This window comes from Lemur catta, chromosome 4 (assembly GCF_020740605.2).
Source record: "Lemur catta isolate mLemCat1 chromosome 4, mLemCat1.pri, whole genome shotgun sequence".
NCBI lineage: Eukaryota > Metazoa > Chordata > Mammalia > Primates > Lemuridae > Lemur > Lemur catta.
Genome location: NC_059131.1, coordinates 18193249 through 18213156, shown reverse-complemented (window position 1 = coordinate 18213156; position 19908 = coordinate 18193249). Strand labels below are relative to the sequence as shown.

The 19908-nt window shown below is 57.2% G+C and overlaps 1 protein-coding gene across 2 annotated transcripts in view; it reads left to right on the top strand.

The window, feature by feature from the left end:
- The first annotated feature begins 3162 nt into the window (after positions 1–3162).
- The window catches only part of DNMT3A (DNA methyltransferase 3 alpha), a 95698-nt gene continuing 78952 nt past the window's right edge, over positions 3163–19908 (top strand). The window contains exon 1 of one of the 2 annotated variants that reach the window (XM_045549183.1): positions 3163–3323. The gene's annotated coding sequence lies outside the window, so the exon portion shown is untranslated. Of the gene's footprint in view, positions 3324–3857; positions 3939–19908 lie in introns of those variants that run through there. The other variant, XM_045549182.1, reaches the window with a different exon arrangement.

The following is a 19908-nucleotide window of genomic DNA, read 5'->3' as shown; positions in this document are numbered from 1 at the left end:
AGGATGTAGTTCTCTGGCAGGTGTGACACAGAGGGAATATTGAGATGACTGAGGTGGTGAGTCATCGTGGGGTTGAATGACTCGAGCTGGGTGGCAGGTGAGTCAGGTCTGGAAGTCAGGGAGGATGGAAGGTCACCTACTGTGGCGAAGACAGATGCAACGGTTTGAGACAAGGATTGATGGAGAGGACACAAGGTGTGTCAGGGTGTTGGGGCCAAGGGCCTGCCTGCCACTTCTCCCATCTGAGTAAGGAGGGTGGGAGCTGAGTCTCCCGCTGGAGTCCTGGGTAGAGGATGTTTGTTAGAGGAACGTGTGGCCGCTGCAAGGGCTGGAAGGGCCCTGTGGCAGGCGCTGGTGCTGACTGTGCCGGTTCACCCCGCTCTGAGGCCCATGGTAGCCCTTGCTTCCTGGATCCTTGTAGGTGACTGGAGCTATACAACTGCCTGTAGTGACAAAGGCCTCCTGTCAGTGGGACACCCTCCAGTGCCCTCCTCAAGTTGGTGGCTCTTCTGTTGGCCAGGGTCTCTGAATATTCACTGAGCAGAGCCCCTATCTCTACCTCTCTGCAGACCTGCGATAGACATGTGACATGAGCAAGATGTCACATGTGGTTCTTTGCTAGTCTATTTAATAAATTTAATGTACAGTTGACTATGCTATATTTTTGTATTGCGGCAAAATATACATAACATAAAATTTACCATTTTAACCACTTTACACATATAGTTCAGTGGCATAAGTACCACCACCTCCACTGTCCATCTCCAGAGTATTTTCATCTTCCCAGGCTGAGACTCTTCCCCCATTAAACACTCACTCCCCATGCGCCGCCCCTAGCTCCTGGCACTCACCATCCACTTCTCTCTCTGAGTTTGACAACTCTAGGTGCCTCGTGTAAGTGGAACGCTGCAATGTTTGTCCTTCCATGCCTGGCTTATTTCACGTAGCATAATGTCTTTAAGGTTTCCGCATGTTGCAGCAGGTGTCAGAATTTCTTTCCTTTTTAAGACTGAGTAATATTCTAGGCATATACTACATTTTACTTACCTGTTCCTCAGTTGATGAACATCTGGGTTGTCTCCACCTTTTGACTATTGTGCATAATGTTGCTATAAACATTGGTGTACAAATATCTATCTGAATCTCTGCTTTCAATTCTTTTGGATATATACCCAGAAGTGGAATTGCTGGGTTATACCGTAATTCTATGTTTAATCTCTTTGAGGAACCACCATATTGTTTTCCACAGAAACGTTGTGGTTTTAAGTCACCGAGATTTGGGGTTGTTTGTTACCTCAGGAAAACCTAGCCTATCCTGACTGATTCTGCCCCAGAGCCTAGATTATCTAGGATCAACCAAGATTCCAGTGAGGCCAGTTCACAGTGGGGTGAACACAAGTGAGGGGGTGTAGAAGTCCAAAGGCTAAAGCAATCGGAGCTGGAACAAGCAGGATGTGCGGTGACAAGGGTTAGCCAGCACTGACACACCTCCTGCTGGGACCAAAGCCATTAGGGCCAGGGTCTGGAACCAACCCTGCAGCCACATGATTGCTTCTTACTGGACACAAACCCCCTAACAGGGCCACCTTGGGCCTCTTGACCCTAGCAACACAGACATTCAAGGTCATGCTCTTCAGAGGCTCCCAATGATGTCATCATAAATAGCCCTGCTGAACAGAAGTTCACATTTGCCCGTCGTGGCCCTGAGAATTGCAGCTTGTTAAGAGCAGCTACAATGTTTTCAAAGGGTGGTATGGTGATTTCAGAGTTAGGTGAAACCTGGTTTCGAATCCTGGCTCTGTCACTTCCTAACTGTGTGGCTTTTCCTAAGTCTCAGTTTCTTCATCTGTAGTGTGAGGATGGTACAAACCACCTCACAAGGCTGGCAAAGACAAGGGAAGAGCGCCATGTCTGGTGCCCGGCACATGGCAGACAGTAAACGGCTGCTGCTATTTGGGGGCAGTGTTACATAAGCTCTTGTTGAAGGTAGAGGTAGACAGTCATCTTTCTAAAAATGGTCTTCCCCTCCACCAAGCTGTTTTTGGATGGCCATCTTGACGTAGAAAGCAAGGAGGTTAGGCGCCTGCGGTCACATATGAATTCAACCAAGGTCTATGGAGAACACACTATGTACCAAGTGCCGGACTACAGAGATGATGGATGTGGTCCTTGTCCTCACAGAGCATCATGAGTCTCTGGAACTGGCCAGGTGGAGATATATTGTCAATAGCATTGGGTGGCCACTTGAGTGAGGGAGACATTGAAAAAGGCCAGGACAATTGCCTGGATAGTGGTCTCAGATCTTGAGGCTTAGGGGTGGGGTGGGAGAGACTGAAGGACCCGGATGCATTTGAGGGAAAACCTTCCCTCTTGGATGAAAGGTCAGCTCTGGGTCCCAAAGAACTAGGTAACTCTGTACCTGTGACCCTCAAAGGGGTGGAGTTGCTGGGGGTGGAGGATGCTGCATGAGGAGGGAAAAGTCTGACCATCTTCAGCAGCAAAGGCCTGGGTGCCATCTCCAGTAGCCCTGGCCCACAAGTGGGAGGGCAGGCACCTGGGGAGGAGGCTCACCATGTCCTGTGGTGGGGGGGGTTCAGGGCACTGCGACACAGCTGGAGGGCTGGGTGGAATGTGTCTGTTGCAGCGATGGGCAGAAAGAGGAGGCTGGGGGTCAGAGGGCCCAAGTCCTAGAGGTAGCTGTTGGAGGAGAGTGATGAGCAGAGGGTGGCTGTGCTGGTGGAATTAGACAGCCATGCCCAAAGTCAGAATCCTGGAGCCCTGCGCTATGTGGGGAATGAGAACAACCCCCACAGTGAAGAGGTGAGGGCGGAGTGTAGGTATGCACAGAATCTTACAGCTGGAAGAGACCTTCAATGTCATTTAGTTCAACCTCCCACCCCATGAAATCTTCATCTTCCAGTGTCCAACTGAGAGCACCCAACTCTACTTGGACACCTCAAGGTACGGGGAGCTCACTCCCTTCAAGGCGGCATTTCTCATAGAGGTTCTGGAGCCTCCGGGACGGCCAGGAGGAGCCTGGCGCTCCGACCTTGGCCCTGTTGAGCCGGCTGGTCTCCACTCCGCGGCGGCACCTGGCTGGGGGTTGCGGCGAGGCTGGGCCGGCGCTGCTGTCCCCAGCCCCAGTGCTGAGGCAGGCAGAGTGCAGTGGACTCTGGTGGAGGTCGGGAGAACTGCAGGGCGAAGGCCGCCGGGGGCTCCGCGGGCTGCGGGGGGAGGCACTTGACACCGGCCAGGGGAGAGGAGGGGCCGCTGTCCCTGCGGCCAGTGCTGGATGCGGGGACCCAGCGCGGAGGCAGCGCCAGGTAGCGGGGCGCCCCGCGGGGGAGGGCTGCAGCAAGGCCCCGGGCTCGGCTCGGACCCGAGGGGCCGGAGTGGCCGGGAGCGCGGCCGAGGCGAGGTGCCCGGGCCCGGCGCACGGTCGGGGCGCTGCGGGGTCTGGCCCTCCGTCTCCCAGCGTGCGGGGACCCCCGGCGGGGCCGCAGAGGCCGGGAAGTCGGGCCGAGGGCGCTAGGACCGGCCGCGCGTCCAGGCCGCTCCCGCCGCGGCGCCCCGGGGCCCCCCAGTCGGCGCTGCCTCCCGGGCCGGCTCCGCAGCGCCGGGGCCCCGGCCAGCGCGGCCGCGGGGGGCGAGCGGCGGGCGGAGGCCTGAGCCCGCGGGCGGCCGGAGGGAGGGAAGGAGGAAGGCGGAGAGAAGGGGTGGGGGGGGGACCCGGCGGAGGAGGCGGAGAGAGGGAGCGCGACAGCGAGCGGAGGGAGGGAGCGAGCGAGCGGAGCAGGCAGGCGGGCCGGGAGGGAGGGAGGGCGCGCGGGCGGCGGCGGCGGCGGCGGCGGCGGCGGCGAGAGCAGAGGACGAGCCGGGACGCGGCGCCGCGGCACCAGGGCGCGCAGCCGGGCCGGCCCGACCCGACCGGCCACACGGTAATGAGCGCCGCTGCTGGCGGCCCGGGAGGCCGGCCCGGAGGCGGGCGGGGAGGAGAGGAGGCTGGGCGGGGGGCACCGCGGCGGGCAGCACCCGGCTCGGGGCACGCTCCTGGACCCCTGCAACTCGGCGCCGGGCGCCTGCGGGGCCAGGGCAGCGGGCGGGGACGGCGGGCCGGGCTGGCCGGGGCGGCGCGGGGGATTTGAGGGTTTGTTTATGTCCCCGCGGGCTCGGCAGGCGCCCCCTCCCGTCCCGCCCGCTCTCGGCGCGGACCCCCCTCCCCGCCCCCGCCCGGCTCCGGGCTCAAGTTCAAGTCTATACAATGCCGCGGGGGGCCCCCTCCACCGCCGGCCTGAGCCGCGGTGCCCGGCTCAGCGCTGCCGCAGGGGCCCGGGCCTGGCCGCCCCCGCCTTCCGGGCTCTGCCCCCGCCCCGTGGCCCTGCCTGCGGCCCGCGGCCGGGGCGCTGGAGGGCGCGGACCCCGACCCAGAATAAACGGCCCCCGCCGCGGCCCGCGGGGAGCGGGGGAGGGGGGCGGGGGGCCGGGCCCCGCGCAGGCTCCGCGGCGGCGGCAGAAAATGGCAGCCTGGCACGACCCGGCCCCCCGCCCCTCCCCCCGGCTCCCGGCCCTCCTCGGCCCCGCGGGGCGGGGGACCCGGGAGGCCCCCGGGGGCGGGCCGAGGGGTGATCGTGGGGCCGGGCCGGGGAGCGCTGCGCAGCGATCCTCCTCCGGCCACCTGTGGCTGGGGGTGCGGGGCGCCAGCGGATCTGGGAGGGGCGGCGGGGCTGGGAGAGTGCCCATTTGGGGGGGCACACCTCCTCGCAGAGGACCAGGCGGCCCGGGGGGGGGTCGTCGTGCCTGGCTCCTCCCTGTCCCCGCCGCGGGCCGTGGGAGCCGGGGCGGCAGTGGTGGCTGCGCCGCAATGTGGGGGCGGGGCGGGGGCGGGCTAGGATACCGTCCCCGGGCCGCGGGGGCCGGAAAACGCGGGGGTGGGAGAAGCGGGGCCGGAGTTGGGAGCGGCGCGGGTGGGGACGCCCGGGGTCGCCCCCTGCAGCAGCCCCCCCCCACGCACACTCCCACGCACGCGGACACACTCACGCACACGCACCCCCGCCGGGCCGGTGCAGACGTGTCCTTGAAAGCTTCGCATCTGCACAGTGAAGGACGAGGCCTCGCCAAGGCTGAGAATCGGGGTCTTCGTCCCCACGTCCCAGTACCCCGGGAGACCCCGAGCTTCGGAGCCGCAGGCGGCCGCCGTCCATGTCCCGCCCTCATCCCAGCTCCCCTCCCCCAGGCCGCCCTGCCCTCCCTCCCCTTCGGCTCGGACCGAGCTGGCGCGGGTCCAGGGGCCCGCCCCCGGCCTCCCCCAGCCCCTCTTCGCTGGGGCCCGCGGCCCTCGGCCTGCCAAACTGCGTTTCGCTTTCCTGGAGCCTCCCTTCTTGGGGGCACCCTTTCCCTTCCCTCCCCCCCTGCTGTTTTTCCCCCTCTCTATCCCCTCCGTCCTTACAACCTCTCTCTCTGCTGCAAGGCCCGTTGAGGAGGTGTTGGCGACCTGGGTAGAGAGTGGGGGCCCGCTGGTTCTCGGGGGCTCTCTCCCCTGCCTCCTGAAGGGAGCCCCCTGTGGCTGCACCTTGACCCAAGATGGCGTCTTGCACCCAGCTGGGCAGCTGTGGCCTGCGGCAGGCGGGGGCAGAGGAAGGGCTGGGGCCCCTGAGCCGCACAACTCCCCCCTCTTAAACCAGCCTTTGGGAGAAGCGCCCTCTGCCCTGTGACCCAAGTTGGCCCTCAATGCTGTGCCCAGAGACTGCCATCAGCATCCCTGGGGGACTGTGCAGTCTTCATGTTTCACCCTGGGCTGCCAGCGGCTGAACCGCCTCTTGGGCGGGCAAGCTGCGAAGGGATCCTGGGATCAGGTGCTGCTCCAGTGTGCCTCCTCCCTCCCAGGCAGATGTGACAGCTGCAGCCAGGGCAGCTATTCTCCTTGCATGTTGCTGGGGTGTTAGGACGGGCCTGTGGGATTTGGGGAACCTAGCTGTCAGTGGAGTGGACCCTCTTTGGGCTGTCCCCTTTGCTGGCCGGGGCCATCTCCAGGTACTTTTCTGAGCTGCCTATCTTTGGAGAGTTGAGTTGTGAGGAGTTCCTGCTGGGTTTCTGGGGCAAGATGGTGCCCCCGTCTGCCTCCAGGTTCCACTGAGGCCCTGGTTGGGGTGTGTGACAGGCGACTCTGTCAAAGTGTGTGTGCATGTGTGTACATGTGCCCCATCCATGCGGAGACCCAGGCCGACTTGTGCAGCGGCTTTGGCACCTGCCTGCCTCGCCTCCTGGGCCCCCCTCCTGCCCTGAGCCCTGGCACCCTCTCCAGCCTCTTGCTGGGCTCCTTGGTGCTTGTCTGCAGCTGCACATCAAATAAGCAGCTCCTGGTCCAGGCTGACCATGCTGTTCTTGTTACCCCACCTGGGCACCAGTACCTTCAGCAGGAGACTGACCCCAGGAAAGGTGAATTCCTTCTAGACTCGAGGAATGACTGATCCACAGTGAAAGGGCTGCCCTCCCAAGCCTGGAGACGCCTAGGAGAGGACGCCAGTGGCCATCTGTCAGGGTGTCTGCGGACAGGATTCCTCTGTGGGGTGGGGGTTGGACTAGAGCCGGAAGGTCCATTCCAACTTTAACATTCTATGGCTCTGATTCCGGTGGTGGAATTTCAGACCCGGGGATGGGGGCAGGGTGGTCCGTTTTTCCCCACACAAGGGTAATCAGGACAGGCTTCTAAGGAGAGGAGGTATGAGTGAGAGCAGGGCCTTCCAGGGGGGTGAGGTGATCCTTGGACGGAAGAGGTGGTATGAGAGGCGGGGGCCCTGCAGGAGACAGGTTGGTCAGGTCTGACTCTGAAGAGGGTGTGAAAGTACAGCCTCCATTGAGCTTTCCCACGTGTGTGTAGTTTTATGTATAAATCTGTGTGTGCAGATGATTTCTGAGGTTTCTGTGTCCAGTTCACAGTAAGCCCCTCAGTCCCTTATGGATATTTTACTGTCACTTTCACGCCCATCTCTGCCAATTATCCTCTCAAAAAGCCAACAACGAAGACAGGGCAAGCCCTAAAATCTTTGTCTAGGGTCACCAGCGGAAGTGGAGCCAGGCCTGCACTCCAGGGAACTCAGAGGGCCCCACGCTACGGCTCTTTCCTTGGCTCCTGCCGTCTGCTGTGTGCCAGTCTACCCAGGAAACAGGGACTTTGCCTTGGCTCCCTTGAGTCCCTGCTGGATACCCCGTGAGGCCTCCACGGGTGTCTGCTGAATGAGGGAAGCTCACTCACCGCCCTGCCCTCTCCCTGGAGGCAGCTTCGGTGGCTGGACTCTGTGCTGCTTGCTGCTGCTCTCCCAGTGCCTGCTGCCTACTTAGGGGCCAGTTCCTTAGGCTCGAACCTCCCTGAGACCCAGGTTCTCTGCCAGCAAGAGGCCAGGCCCCCCTGAGGCTTCTTTTTGGGGGGAACCGGGTAGGAAGGGGACTCTGAGAGTAGCCTTGCCAGCTCTCTAATGGGTGAGTTAAAAACAGGTCACCCCCTTGCCATCCTTGGGCCTGAAATGTCACTATTAGAACCCAAGCCTTAGAATTTCAGGCTGAAAGAGGACTTTAAGCTCTGAGCGTACTTGGAACTGGGTAGGGGGCTATGTGGGAGGGGCCAGGCCCAGTTCTTCTCAGACTTGGCTGTGCTACCCAGAGCCTGAGACCTGAAGGGCCAGTTGTGTGCCTGTCATATGCCATTCTCCCTTGGCACTTTCTGGTGCCTCCAGCTTGCTTACCTGTTGTCCCCAAAGGGGTGCCCACATTTCCCCACCTCATGCCCCACTGAGAGCTGAGTGTGTCTCTGGCCTCTAGCAGTTAGGGCAGGGCGCAGGCCTCGGGGAACTGCTTCTACCTGCATTTTTGTATTAGTGGATACCAGAACCCAGCAGGACCTCGCCTGCCTCTCTGAGCCTGGGTTTCTGTTGCTCTGAGCAGGGCTTTAATAGTAAACTAAAGGGGCCAGAGATTCCTTTCCACCTAAATTTTGAGGACTCATTTTTAGTCATTTCTCTCTTTGACTATTTTCCCCTAAAAACCTGACCAAATCTGAGATCCATGAAGTGTCAACCTGAGATTTGTATCTGTGTCCGAGCCGGCTCCACTCGGTGGTGTGGGCAAGATGGGCTTTGGTGCACATGTGTCTGAGCGTATTTGCGTGTGCGTGTGGTGTACGTGCAGCCACCATGTGTGAATAGGTAGGACTCGCGTCAACATGAGCCAGTTTCAAGGCAGTGTAAGTGAGGACTCAGAAGGAGCTGCGTTGTGACACTTCCCAGCTGCAGGATCTTGGGCAACTAACTTAATTTCTTTGGGCCTCAGTTTCCTCGCCTGTGACACGGGAGTAAGAGTAGAGTCTACCTTGCAGGCTGCCGTGAGGATGGAATGAGCTGATGTGCGTTACTTTCTTAGAGCGGAAGCGCTCTGTGAGCGGCTCTGCCGTCTGGGCGGCTCACGTGGACTGGTGCTGCAGCGAGTGCTCTGGGAAGTCTTGTCCACCCGCCTGTCTCTCCTGCAGAATCTTGGTCAGATGAGGGAAGTGCTGATTCTGATTCAAAATCTCTGGAGGTGGGAGGCTCCTCAGCGCCACTTAGCAATCTGTTCTGGAGTTTAACGCAGCGTGTTGTCAACAGGTTGTTTGTGCATCTTCCTCAAATCCTCCCGCTGTAGTTTCAGCTCCTTTTGCTCATTCTCTGGAGTGCAGTGGCATTTCCCCGCCATGTTTGCTTCCATTTTCCAGAGAGTTGCTGAGCATTTCCTGTGAGCAAGGCTCTGTGCTGGCTTTGAGGGCAGAGTGAGACCAGGGTTGAGGGGAGGGAGAAATAAAGTGCTCAAAGGAGAGAAAGGTCACAGCCAGCTGAGGGATCAGGAAGGCTTCCTGGAGGAGATGGCACTTGAGGGGGCCTCAGAGTGCAGAAATGGGGCTTCCAGGCTGAGGGGAGGAAACCAGCTGCCGGGAAGGGCCTCGTCTGGGACAGCTGTGGAGCCCAGGAGGCGACTGGGGCCTGGCTTGTGCTGGTGGCCAGGCAGAGGCCCTGTGAGGGCTTGGGGAGAGGGTCTCCACGCTCCAGTTGCTCCCGTAAGGCCCAGGGAGAATCACTCTGAACTGCCCTGACTGTGGTGGCTGTTGGGGGCTGAGGGAGGGAAGCGGTCAAACGAGCTCATTTGGTATAGGATCTTGATTCTTTATATGCTATAGACTAGAGCTTAAGAGCTCAGACCTGGAGACGAACAGAGCAGGATTTAAATTACACCAACCCCAGGGGGTTGTGGCGATTAAGGGGGATGCCAGGGTAAGGTCTGGTCTCCATGCCAGTGGCGGCAATCATGCTGTGGATGGGGGGTGGGGAGGGGTCCCTCTTCTGGACTCCCAGAGGTCTCCATGTTCCCCCTTGCCTACCCCCTGGTGGAGGCACCCCAGCATTTCCAACATTCCTGCAAGGGACTGCCAGCACAAGGGAAATGGGGGCAGAACTGCAGGCTCCTGCCTCTGTAGCCCCGACTCCACCCTGCCCTCCACCCTCCCTCCCCTACACTCGGCAGAACCCAGAAACAAGCTGCCAACTCAGAGGGGAGTTGCCCTGGCAGGTGGCCTGGTGCCCCCAAGTATGGGTCAGGTGCCTGGCAGCCCCCGGCAAGGACAACCAATGGACAGGGCCCACCAGGCCAAATCTTTCTTGCTAATCACATCATAGGCCACCCGCCTGTCTGGATGACAGTGACAGTATGTGGTGGGGGGTGGGGAGGTACTGATGCCTGGGGCTTTCCTAGCCAAATCCCAGTGTGGACTGGATTTTTTTTTTTTTCAGCATAGCTCTGCGTTCCTCACTCCTGTCCTGTTGTGGTCCTCCGGCCCCTGGCTTCCCAGCCTTGTTAGATATATGACCAGGTTCCTATATTCTCTTCCCTGCGGTCATGGCCATGCTCACCATCATCGCTGTTGATCTTCCCGCTCTGCTTCTGTTTCAAATGTCAAGGTCATTTTTAATTCTGAGCCAGTGATTAGCTGCCCCATCTGAGTGCACAGAGGGGCAAAGGGCCATCCCTTGTAGCCAGTAATGGGAGAGCTGCAACTTGGGCTCTGGCTCCCAGACTGGTGCTCGTCTTGCTACACGAATGGCGTAGGGGTTGCAGAAGATGTTCTAGACCTAATAGATCGGCTAGGTCATGGGTTCCAGCGATCCCTACTTGAAAAGGTAAAAAGATGCTTAGAGAGGAGATTACGTGGGGTTAGATTTGTGGCTTTCTAAGCTGTTGGTTGAATGTGGGCTGTGTCACGGGGAATGCCTGGGAGGCAGGGGGCCCTTGGAGTGTGCCTCCCCCTTGGTCCTCCAGAGGACCCTGGGAGGCACAGCGAGGGTGCCCCGGCCCATGCCAGGCCAGTGGGATCCTTACACCCCAGCAGGCAGAACCTGTTTGGGAGGAGGCTTCTGGAAGTCCTGTGTGATTAATTTTATAGATTCTGAAAGGATAAATAAATTTATAGGTAAAGGAGAATCTATTTAGATTTCCTAAAAGCCTTTGAAATGGTGTAGTATGCACGTCTGTGCTGATATGTTAGATGTCCGGTAGGTAATGTTGTGTTACCCCCCCAAAATGTGCATAATGTAATCTCATTTTTGTAAAATTCTTTAAAATATATACAAATATACACATTTGTGGGCTTGCACATGCATGGAAAAAGCATTCTGGAAGGATATATACCAACCTGTCAACAAAGATTTTGTCTTTTTATTTTATACTGTTTTGTACTCTTTGAAAAAATGTAAGTGGACGTGTGTTACTTTCTTAATGACAACAACAAAAATAAAACCACACTTTTTTAAAGCTTGTGGATAAGAATATGAAAAAAAATTAAGACACCTTAAAGCTGAGGGATGGACTGTTTATTGTAATGGATAAGAAACTGGCTTAGAGACGGACAGCAAAGGGTACGGTTACTCAGGTACTTGTCTTTTCTGGAAAGGTTGCGGAGAGAAGTATTGCAGACACAGGTCTGTGAGCGAAGGCCTGGGCTGGTAGTGATTTGGGTGAGAGCAGCAAATAAGTCAGCTTTATAGGCAGGTGACTTGCAACTCAGTTCTGACCCAGGATGGAAAACAACTCACTGAGCATCTTCCCAAAAAGCATCAGTCAGGTGGACTGTAGTGGCCCAAGTGGTGCCCCAGACACTGGAGGTATAACTGGGGCCCAGCCTGGGCGTGGCAAGAGCACCTTGGGAAGCCACACTCAAGGAAGACAAAGGCTCCAGCAGGGGTGGAAGGGATGCCTGGGGACCTTGTCTGGCATGTGGGCTCACGTTGTGTCCAACTCTGATCTAGGGGCCCCCGTGCAGGTGGCGGTGACCCTGGTGATGGGGTGGGGAGGTGAGGGAGGGGCAGATACAAATTCCTCTTCCTGCAGTCATTTTGCCAACAGCGCCCCCCTCCCCCTTCCACGTTTCCCTCCCCACCCCAGCCCATGGGTGCCTCTTGGAGAGTCCTTTGCCCCTTGAAGCTACACTTGTTAAACACAATATGGGAAAGAGTCTGTGCACTTCTTTGGCCGTGTTCCCTGGAATAAGGCAGGAAGAGACATGAAGGGACCTGCAACATGGAGGCCAACACACAGTGGGCCGGCTGCATACCGGCTCCCTTGTCCCAGGCTGGTGGGGGACAGATGTGTGGGGCAACGAAGGAACTTGGGAGTTGGGTGGACCTGGATTAGCGTCTCGGCCCTACTAGTGCTTAGTTGCTGCTGGCCCTAAACAGCTTCGAGCTGCAGATCTTCCATCTGCAGATCGCGGGTGAGAGTGGCATCCGCATCTCACAGGTGTGGCCTGAAAGAGATGAACTGCTTCATGAAAACAGCTGGCACTGTGCCTGGCACATCGTCGGTGCTCAGGTGTGTGCTCCTTTTGTTTACATGGGGGTCATTCCAGGGTGAGGACGACCCCGATGAACCCTCTTACGCCGTCAGACCCTACAAATGTTGCCTGGTTGAGAATGACCCCCAAGCCCACGGTGGACTCTGGTCTGGGGCAGGGGCCAGAGGAGTGGCAGGGACAGCGAAAGATGTCTCTGTCCTCCTTAGACTTCACGTCTGACCCAATGCCAACAGGGAGTTTGGCCTTTCTGGGCCTCCGTTTCTTCCTCAGTAAAGCCAGGCTTTGGCTGCACCCTCAATAATCTCTTTAGAGTCCCCTGGGCCCTCTCTACCTCCCTGCCCTCTCTGGTCTCCTTGGGGCCAGACAGGCAGTGTGGCCTTTCTGCTGGGTTCTGGGCCTGCTGGCAGCCTGGCTCTGCCACACACGGCCCGGAGGCATGGGAGGGTCTAGACCACAGCCCGGCCTGGCAGCTGGCACGCAGCGATGGATCCTAATGGTTTTATTACCAGCAACAATGTGGTGCTTGTTGCCATCCACTCACAGGCCGGTGGTTCCCAGCCCAACTGGTGGTGGCCTGAGGGCCCTGCCTGGTACTGAGAGCTCAGCTGGGAAGCCCAGTGGGGCTGGGCAGTCGCCTCTGAGTTTTCTTCTGTCAACACCCTGCTAGCAGCTTGGAGCTGAGAGCCAGGGCAGGGCGGGCAAGATGCTGGCCCCCAAGCTCACAGGTCTGGCAGCGCTCGAGTTTTCTTGCCAGAGGTCCCTTGCTTCAGATCCACACATGATGTTCATCTGTTCATTAGGAAAGACCTACTGTGTGCCAAGCACTGGCTACACAGATGAAAGAGGCTGCTAGTCCTCAAGTAGCCTGCAGTTTAGACTGGAATGTGGCGGGGCAGAAGGAGCCCTGGCCAGGTGTGCCTGGGGCATGACTGAGGCTCAGAAAAGGAAGCTAATTCAGGAGGAGGGACGATCCAGACAGGCAGGGGGCCGTCAGCTAGGTGGACAAGGGGACTTTCTGGTCCCATGTGCCTGCGGTGTAGGGAATGACGAGGATGAGGCCGGAAGGCTGAGCCAGGCTGGCCATGGAAGGCTGGGATGTTGTCCATTGATGGGCGTCAGGCTTGGGGTTTATATCTGAGAAAGGTCATTCTGGGGCATGGAGGAGGAGAACTTGGGCAGGGAAGGTTGGGGGCAGGGAGCCCGGGCGGGAGGCTGGTACAGACATCCAGGCAGCAGCAGTGTGGGCCTGGAGGAGGCGTGCTCTGCACCCCATTTAGGAAGTAGAGTCGGTGGAACAGCTGGGTGATGGAGGCGCTGAGGGGAGTTGGGGGAGACCCTCCGGTTTCTGGCTCAGCCAACTGTGTGGGTGGAGATGCCACTCAAGGTGGGGGAGTCTGGCAGGGAACTGCGTGTGCTTCCCGCCGGAGGCAGGATTGGAGTTGGGGCTTGAGGGTGGGTAGGATTTCCCCAGGGGGAGCAGGGCTGGGCTTGCAGAAGCAGCTGAGTCCTAAGGCCTGGAGGTGGGGCGCGCAGTGTGATGCATTAGAAAGGCAGTTGCATTTGGGTCCATAACTGGCAGATTTTTGAGGAAGGGAGTAACTTAACCAGGAGTTCGCACCATGTATATTGGGGATGCTGATGTTTGAGGACCCGAGCCGGGGCTTCTGCATCACAGTAACTTCCCTAAAAGGTAAGCTGCAAGACCTCAATCCTGTCCCTCTGCTCCTGGCTGCATGGCCTGGGGTGAGTCTCATGGCCTTCTGAGAATCCATGTGGATTGGAAGTGTACGTGAAGCTGCCTTCCAGCCACTCTCCCTTCAGAGGCAGGTCTGCAGAAATAGTTGGGGACAAGCTGGTGACAGCATTTTTGGTAAGCAACAGAAAGGAAACAAACAACTGTTTCTCTGAACTAGAAATGAGTCTTGCTGTGTGTGTTATGTGAAGTATAGTCTGAAGGCCATTTCCAAAGAATTTCTAGAAAAATGACTTGAGCCATGTCAGCATCATTGAACCCAGGTAGAGGCAAGGGACAGTGTGGCATCATACTGGGCCACCAGATATGGCACTGAACAGACAGTGATCTCACCTTGACTCTGCAACCTCCTTGCTGTGTACCCTTGGGAGATGGCTTAACCTCTCTGAGCCTCCGTTTTACCATCTGCAGAATGGACATAACCTCACAGGCTCGTGGTTTTGTTTGTTTCGAACACTTGCTTCTTGCACTAAACCTGGATATTTTATTTCATTCATCCTTTCAAAGAATTCACATATAACTGGCCTTGTAGGTGTGTGAGGGTTAAAATCCAGCTGTGGATGTTCAGTCCTTAGCACGGAGAGGGCACACACACTCTCCCCTTCCTTCCCTCTCTCACGTCTGTGTTTCCTCTGGTGCTTTGCCTCCCAAGGGGCCTGTTCCCTCCTGTCCCCTCAGTCACTTTGCAGTTCCCAGTTCCTGGGAAGGTCCATTTACCATATTCTGTTGACTTCCTTGTTCCCAATTCTGTTCCACAAACTTCGGTCCCCCAGTGTATTTGAAGAGCATCCGCTGAGCTAAATGGGAGTTGGGGGGTCAGTTCCTTTTCTCTTTTTAATAAAGGTGAAGGAGTCTGTGCAGAGCTGCCTAGGGCTGCCTGGAAAGCAGAGGGCGCGAGGGGCCAGGGCCCTGTGGGACCACGGTTGGGACCTTGCACTGTGGCTGGCTTAGTGTGCCAGGGGAAAGGGGCGCAGAGCCCTGGTGGGTCTGGGAGGTGACCTCGGGGGTGACTGGACCTGGACGTGGGCTAGGCTGCCCTGCTCACAGAGCCAGGCCTCAGGAGACAGTGGGGGTGGAGGGGCCACTTCCTCTGTGAGGGGCACACATGGTGGCCGTGGGGCTGTATTTGTGGCCCTGTGACATGCAGCCACACCCGTGGAGAGACCGCCAAAGCATCTCTGCCTCTGGAGGCTCTGGTGGGAAGAGGGCTTCTCAGCAGGGGCTCTTGTGGCGGTGACGTAGGCAAGGCCTGGCAAGAGTCGGGATGTCTCTGCTGGGGGTGGGGACTGCTCTTGATCTGGAAACGAGGACATGGGGAAAGCCATGCTTCTCTGGTTTGTACATACCTGCGCAAGTGCCCGAGCCAGGACGGCCCTCTGGCAGCAGGCATGTATGAACTCACGGCATGATGGTGTAATCAAATGAAACGTACAGCATAATTAATCTGGCATAGCCTTAATGATATGCATAATTGTGCTGCATGGTAATTAGGTGTAAATGGTAAGCAGTTCACATAAATGTTTTTGTAATTGGTATTAATTTTGCGGAGGCAAACCAAGTTTATGCGGTTTTTCTCTTCTTGCTCCGTTAGTTTTCTAGTACAGGCAATTCCCAGCTTTTGGAGGAATTCTATTGCAAATGTTTGTTTATGGGGCAATGTTTTGTGTGTTCTCTCAGAACAATGTTATGAATGGTTATGAGGTTCCCAAGCTGGTTTCCAAATGCCTCTTTGGCCCATACAGTAGGTGAAATGTGCGACAGTGTGCCTGTCGGGGAGGCCCGGGGTCCTCCTGCGCCAGGTGCCCCAAGCCTGCAGCGCAAGGGGTGTGCACGTGCCTGCGCCTGGGTCTGTCTCCGTGTGTGCACTTTGTCTGTGTGTCTGGGTCTCTGCGTGTGTCTCTGTGTCTGTGTGTGTGCGCTCATGTGTCTGTTTCCGTCTCTGTGTGTCTGTGCAGGCGAGTCTGTGAGTGCCTGTCTGTCTGTGTGTGCATGTGTGTGTCTGTGTGTGTCCGTGTCTGTGTCTGTGTGTGTCTGAATGTGCCTGTCTCTGTGCATGTGCGTGTGTGTGTCTGTGTGTGTCTGTGTGGGCCTGTCTCTGTGCGTGTGCGTGCATCTGTGTCTGCGTGTCTGCGTGTGCCTGTCTGTGCGTGTGCGTGCATCTGTGTCTGCGTGTTTGCGTGTGCCTGTCTGTCTCTGTGCATGTGTGTGCATCTGTGTCTGTGTGTCTGCGTGGGCCTGTCTGTGCGTGTGCGTGCATCTGTGTCTGCGTGTTTGCCTGTCTGTGCGTGTGCGTGCATCTGTGTCTGCGTGTTTGCCTGTCTGTGCGTGTGCGTGCATCTGTGTCTGCGTGTTTGCCTGTCTGTGCGTGTGCGTGCATCTGTGTCTGCGTGTCTGCGTGTGCCTGTCTGTCTCTGTGCGTGCATCTGTGTCTGCGTGTGCCTGTCTGTCTCTGTGCGTGTGCGTGCATCTGTGTCTGCGTGTTTGCCTGTCTCTGTGCGTGTGCGTGCATCTGTGTCTGCGTGTTTGCGTGTGCCTGTCTGTCTCTGTGCGTGTACGTGCATCTGTGTCTGCGTGTCTGCGTGTGCCTATCTGTGCGTGTGCGTGCATCTGTGTCTGCGTGTCTGTGTCCGTGCGTGTTTGCATCTGTCTCTATGCGTGTAGCTGCGAGAGCCTCCGCAGCGGCAGGGTGAAAGCCTCTGGTGGAGAATTAGCCATGCCAGTGGCGAGGGGCCTTGGCTGGGTGTCGGAGGGAGTCTAAGGGCGTTAGCTGGGGGAGGGACGCTGGCACAGCAGCCATTCCTGGGAGTGGGCACAAGCCAGAATCTAGGTTTCCTAAGACACATTACTGGCCTTTCATCCTGATGAATCACATAATACCGTTTCAAATTAACATTTATTGATTGCCTACCCTGCGCCAGGCACTATGCTAAACACTCTACTCAGATTCTCTCTCATAAATCTTAAATAGACTTGTGAGATAGTGACTCTTATTCACCCCATTTTACAGCTTGAGAAACTGAGGCCCATGCCTCTGAGTGACAGCACCAGGGCTTCAGGTGGGGCCTGGCCGACCTGTTTGAGGGCTGCTGGGAGCAGGGGCCCGGGGCTCTGGGACATGCAGCTTGGAAGTCTGGGCTCTCCCCCTCCCCTCCCCCACCCCCACCCATGCTTTGGTTTTGGTTGGGGCCACAGTGAGGAAAAAACAGAGCAGGGGCCTATGGGAAGTTCCAAGAGGAGCCAGCTCTTTCCACTTTAGTGGGTGGGGAGGGGGCTGAGCTCCAACAACAGCTCCCAGGCCCTGAAGACCCCTTGGGGGACCTCCTAGTGTTGACCTGGGAGGGGGTCAGCTGAGTGGTCAGTTGGTGTCACTCAGTCCGGGAAGTGGGGTTGGGGGACGCATGTCCACAGGTGGTGTGGGGAGAGGGTGGTCACAGGTAAGCCAGGGACTCAGCCTCCCAGAGCCTGGAGGGGGGCAGCCCCCCCCAGTTTTCTGTGGTTCAGTGCTACCTTAGACCCTCACCACCGGCTTCACCATGGGGATGTGGGGGCAGGTGGGCCTGCAGACCCCGTGGCAGATGTGTGTTGTGGCCTGGGAACGGTGGAGCAGGAGCTTTGGACTCCCGCAGATGGCTTTGCCACGGCACAGTGCCTGTGGGGGTTCTGCCAAGCAACCCCTAGAATGGGGATTGTGGGGGGTCACTCTAGGCACCGCAGCACTGTGCTGGGGATGTTGCAGCTGCCTGGGAGTGACTTCACACAGTCCTCTCTGCCTCAGGGGTCACCCGGAATGGGGTGGGGGCGGGGGAAGGCGCTGACTGTGGGCTGGGGGCAGCAAGGTCCAGGACATGAACTCTGACCTCATCTGTTTGGGAAAACAGACACACCCATGCATACCTGGCACACTGAATGACCACCCAGCTGAAGCTGACTGAAGACCCCTGGGTAGGTGGGCGAGGAGGAGAACGGGGGAGGAGGGAGCGATGTTGGACTGAGGGACGGTGGAGAGGGAGCTGGGGGGGCCCTCTGGGAGGCGCCTCCCTCTCGGAGGGGAGGATTGTGTGAACACAGACACAGGGTGAGAGCAGGGATGGCGGCTGGAGGCTGTGGCTGGGCCTGGAATGATGGGGTCAGCTGGGAGAGGTGGGAGGCAAGGCCAGGGAGGCGAGGCCAGAGAGGCAGGCGAAGGCCATGCTGCAGCCAGCTGTTGGGGTAAGACCAGCCCAGGGTGCAGATTTTACCTTGTGTGAAAATCATTGGCATCACAGGGGTATTTTAAACAGCTTTTAGGATATTAATATAATTCACATTCCATATAATTCACCCACGTAAGTGTACGATTTGATGGTTTTTAGAACGTTCACAGAGTTGTGCAGCCATCACTACAGTCAGTTTTTACACATTGCCAGCAGGCATCATAGGTTTGGGTAGAGGAGGCCGTGTGCAGACAGTCCTTGCCGAGAGGCTGGGGTGGCAGGTAGAGACGCAGAGGCAGGGAGACCTGCTGCACGGCGACCACCATAGTGCACAGGGCCTGGGGGAGGAGGACATGGGGCAGCCCGAGGACCAGGTACCTGCGGATGGGGGCACTCGGGATGGTGGGACCTGAGTTCTCTCCGGTGTTTGGGCTTGGGCAGCTGAGGGGAGGGCAGTGTTCCCTCCATCTAGAGAGAAACCAGGAATTCGAGCAGGCTCTGAAGGGAACGTGTCCTAGAAGAGTTCTGGAAGAGCAGGATTTTAAGTGATGGCAAGTTATCCGGGTAGAGATATCTAGAAAATAAATATGGACAGAGCCCTTGGAGGTGGGAGGTCTGCATTAATTTAAGCCCAGGTGGCTTAGAGGAGGAGAATTTATTGAGAAGTTGAAGGCAGAGTGTGACCTTGAGGAGCACTCATGTGCAGAAGTGGGAGCAAGACTTGAAGCCAGCCCAGGACACGCAGCTGCAGAGCCCGAGGGCGAGAGGGCCCGGAGCAGGGAGCCAGGTGGACTCACGGCGGGGAGACAGTGCCAGAGAACACACCTGCTTTCGAGCTCCAGAAGCAGGGGTCCCTTGTCCCCCAGAGCCTGGATTGGCAGTGGCAGTCGATGAACGGCTGCTGAGTGAGTGCTGGAAGCAGGGGGTGCTTAGCGGGCAAGGGTGCCCCCCTGAGCTCAAAGACCTCGAGGGTGGAAAAGGGCCCTTTGAAGCCATGGGTAACTGTATCAGTCAGGGTCCATTCAGGAGACAGAAACTACGTAGTGACTTGTAAGGTTTAATATAAAGAATTATTAACTGTAACAGGTGATGGAATAATGAGGGGTTGGCTAGTAAGAAGTAAAAAGAACTGGAAAGAATACAGAACTAGCGGACATGAGAACACCCACTCCTTGGGTTGCCACAGGGTGCCCAAGTAAGAGGCCCCCCAGGGCCCAGACCTTGATGGAGAGGGTGTGGCCATGGCTCCCTGGATGGCACAGAAGTGACTGTAGTGCCATGCTGGCAGAACTTGCTGGAAATCGGCCTCTGGAACTTAACTAGAAATCCATCCTTTTGTGTCCCAAGGAAAGCTGTTCGTGGGGAGGTGTCTTGCTGGAGACACTGCTCCTAACTCCGCCAGGGGGGTGCTGGGTGGAGGTCCTGGCTGTTGGGTGCTGCTCACTGTCACGCTGGAGAAGCTGTTTGCATCGCAGGAGCCTGGCGCTCCCCGGCTATGTGAATAACTTCTCAAATTCACTCACAATCCCACTGAATATTCTGTTACCCAAAGACCAAATTACAGCGTTAACTGCCAACAACTTGTATAGGCAACAGTGGGAAGAAAGAAAAAAAGAAGAAAGTAGTTACCATATATGTAAATAAACACGCACGTATATATCAAGTAAGTAGAAATATGCGAAGCAACTACAGTCGTTTCTGCAGTTGTCCTCAATGCAGAAACTGTGCTCTGGGTTCCCTATCCCGTTACCGGTCCTGTACGTCCCCTGCACTCAGCCAAGCCTCGGCAGGTCACACTTCCTTTACTTGGTGTGGTAACCTAAACCTTCATTCCCAGAGGATCTGAATCTTTGGTTATCCTGCTTTTTGCTGTTGTTGTTGTTACTGTAATTTTCCATTAACACTTCCTTTTGAGCATGGAAGTTCTAAGAGATGCCTAGGAAAATCCCTTGGGCTCCAGACCGAGTCTTTGCTTGGCGCTGTCGTATATCAGCAATCCAATTTCTCCTTAGTAACTGGGATCAGTCCTTCCTGCTTGGTAACTTGGTAACTTGGTAACTTGGTAACTAGGATTGGTCCCTCTAGACAGTGGAGTA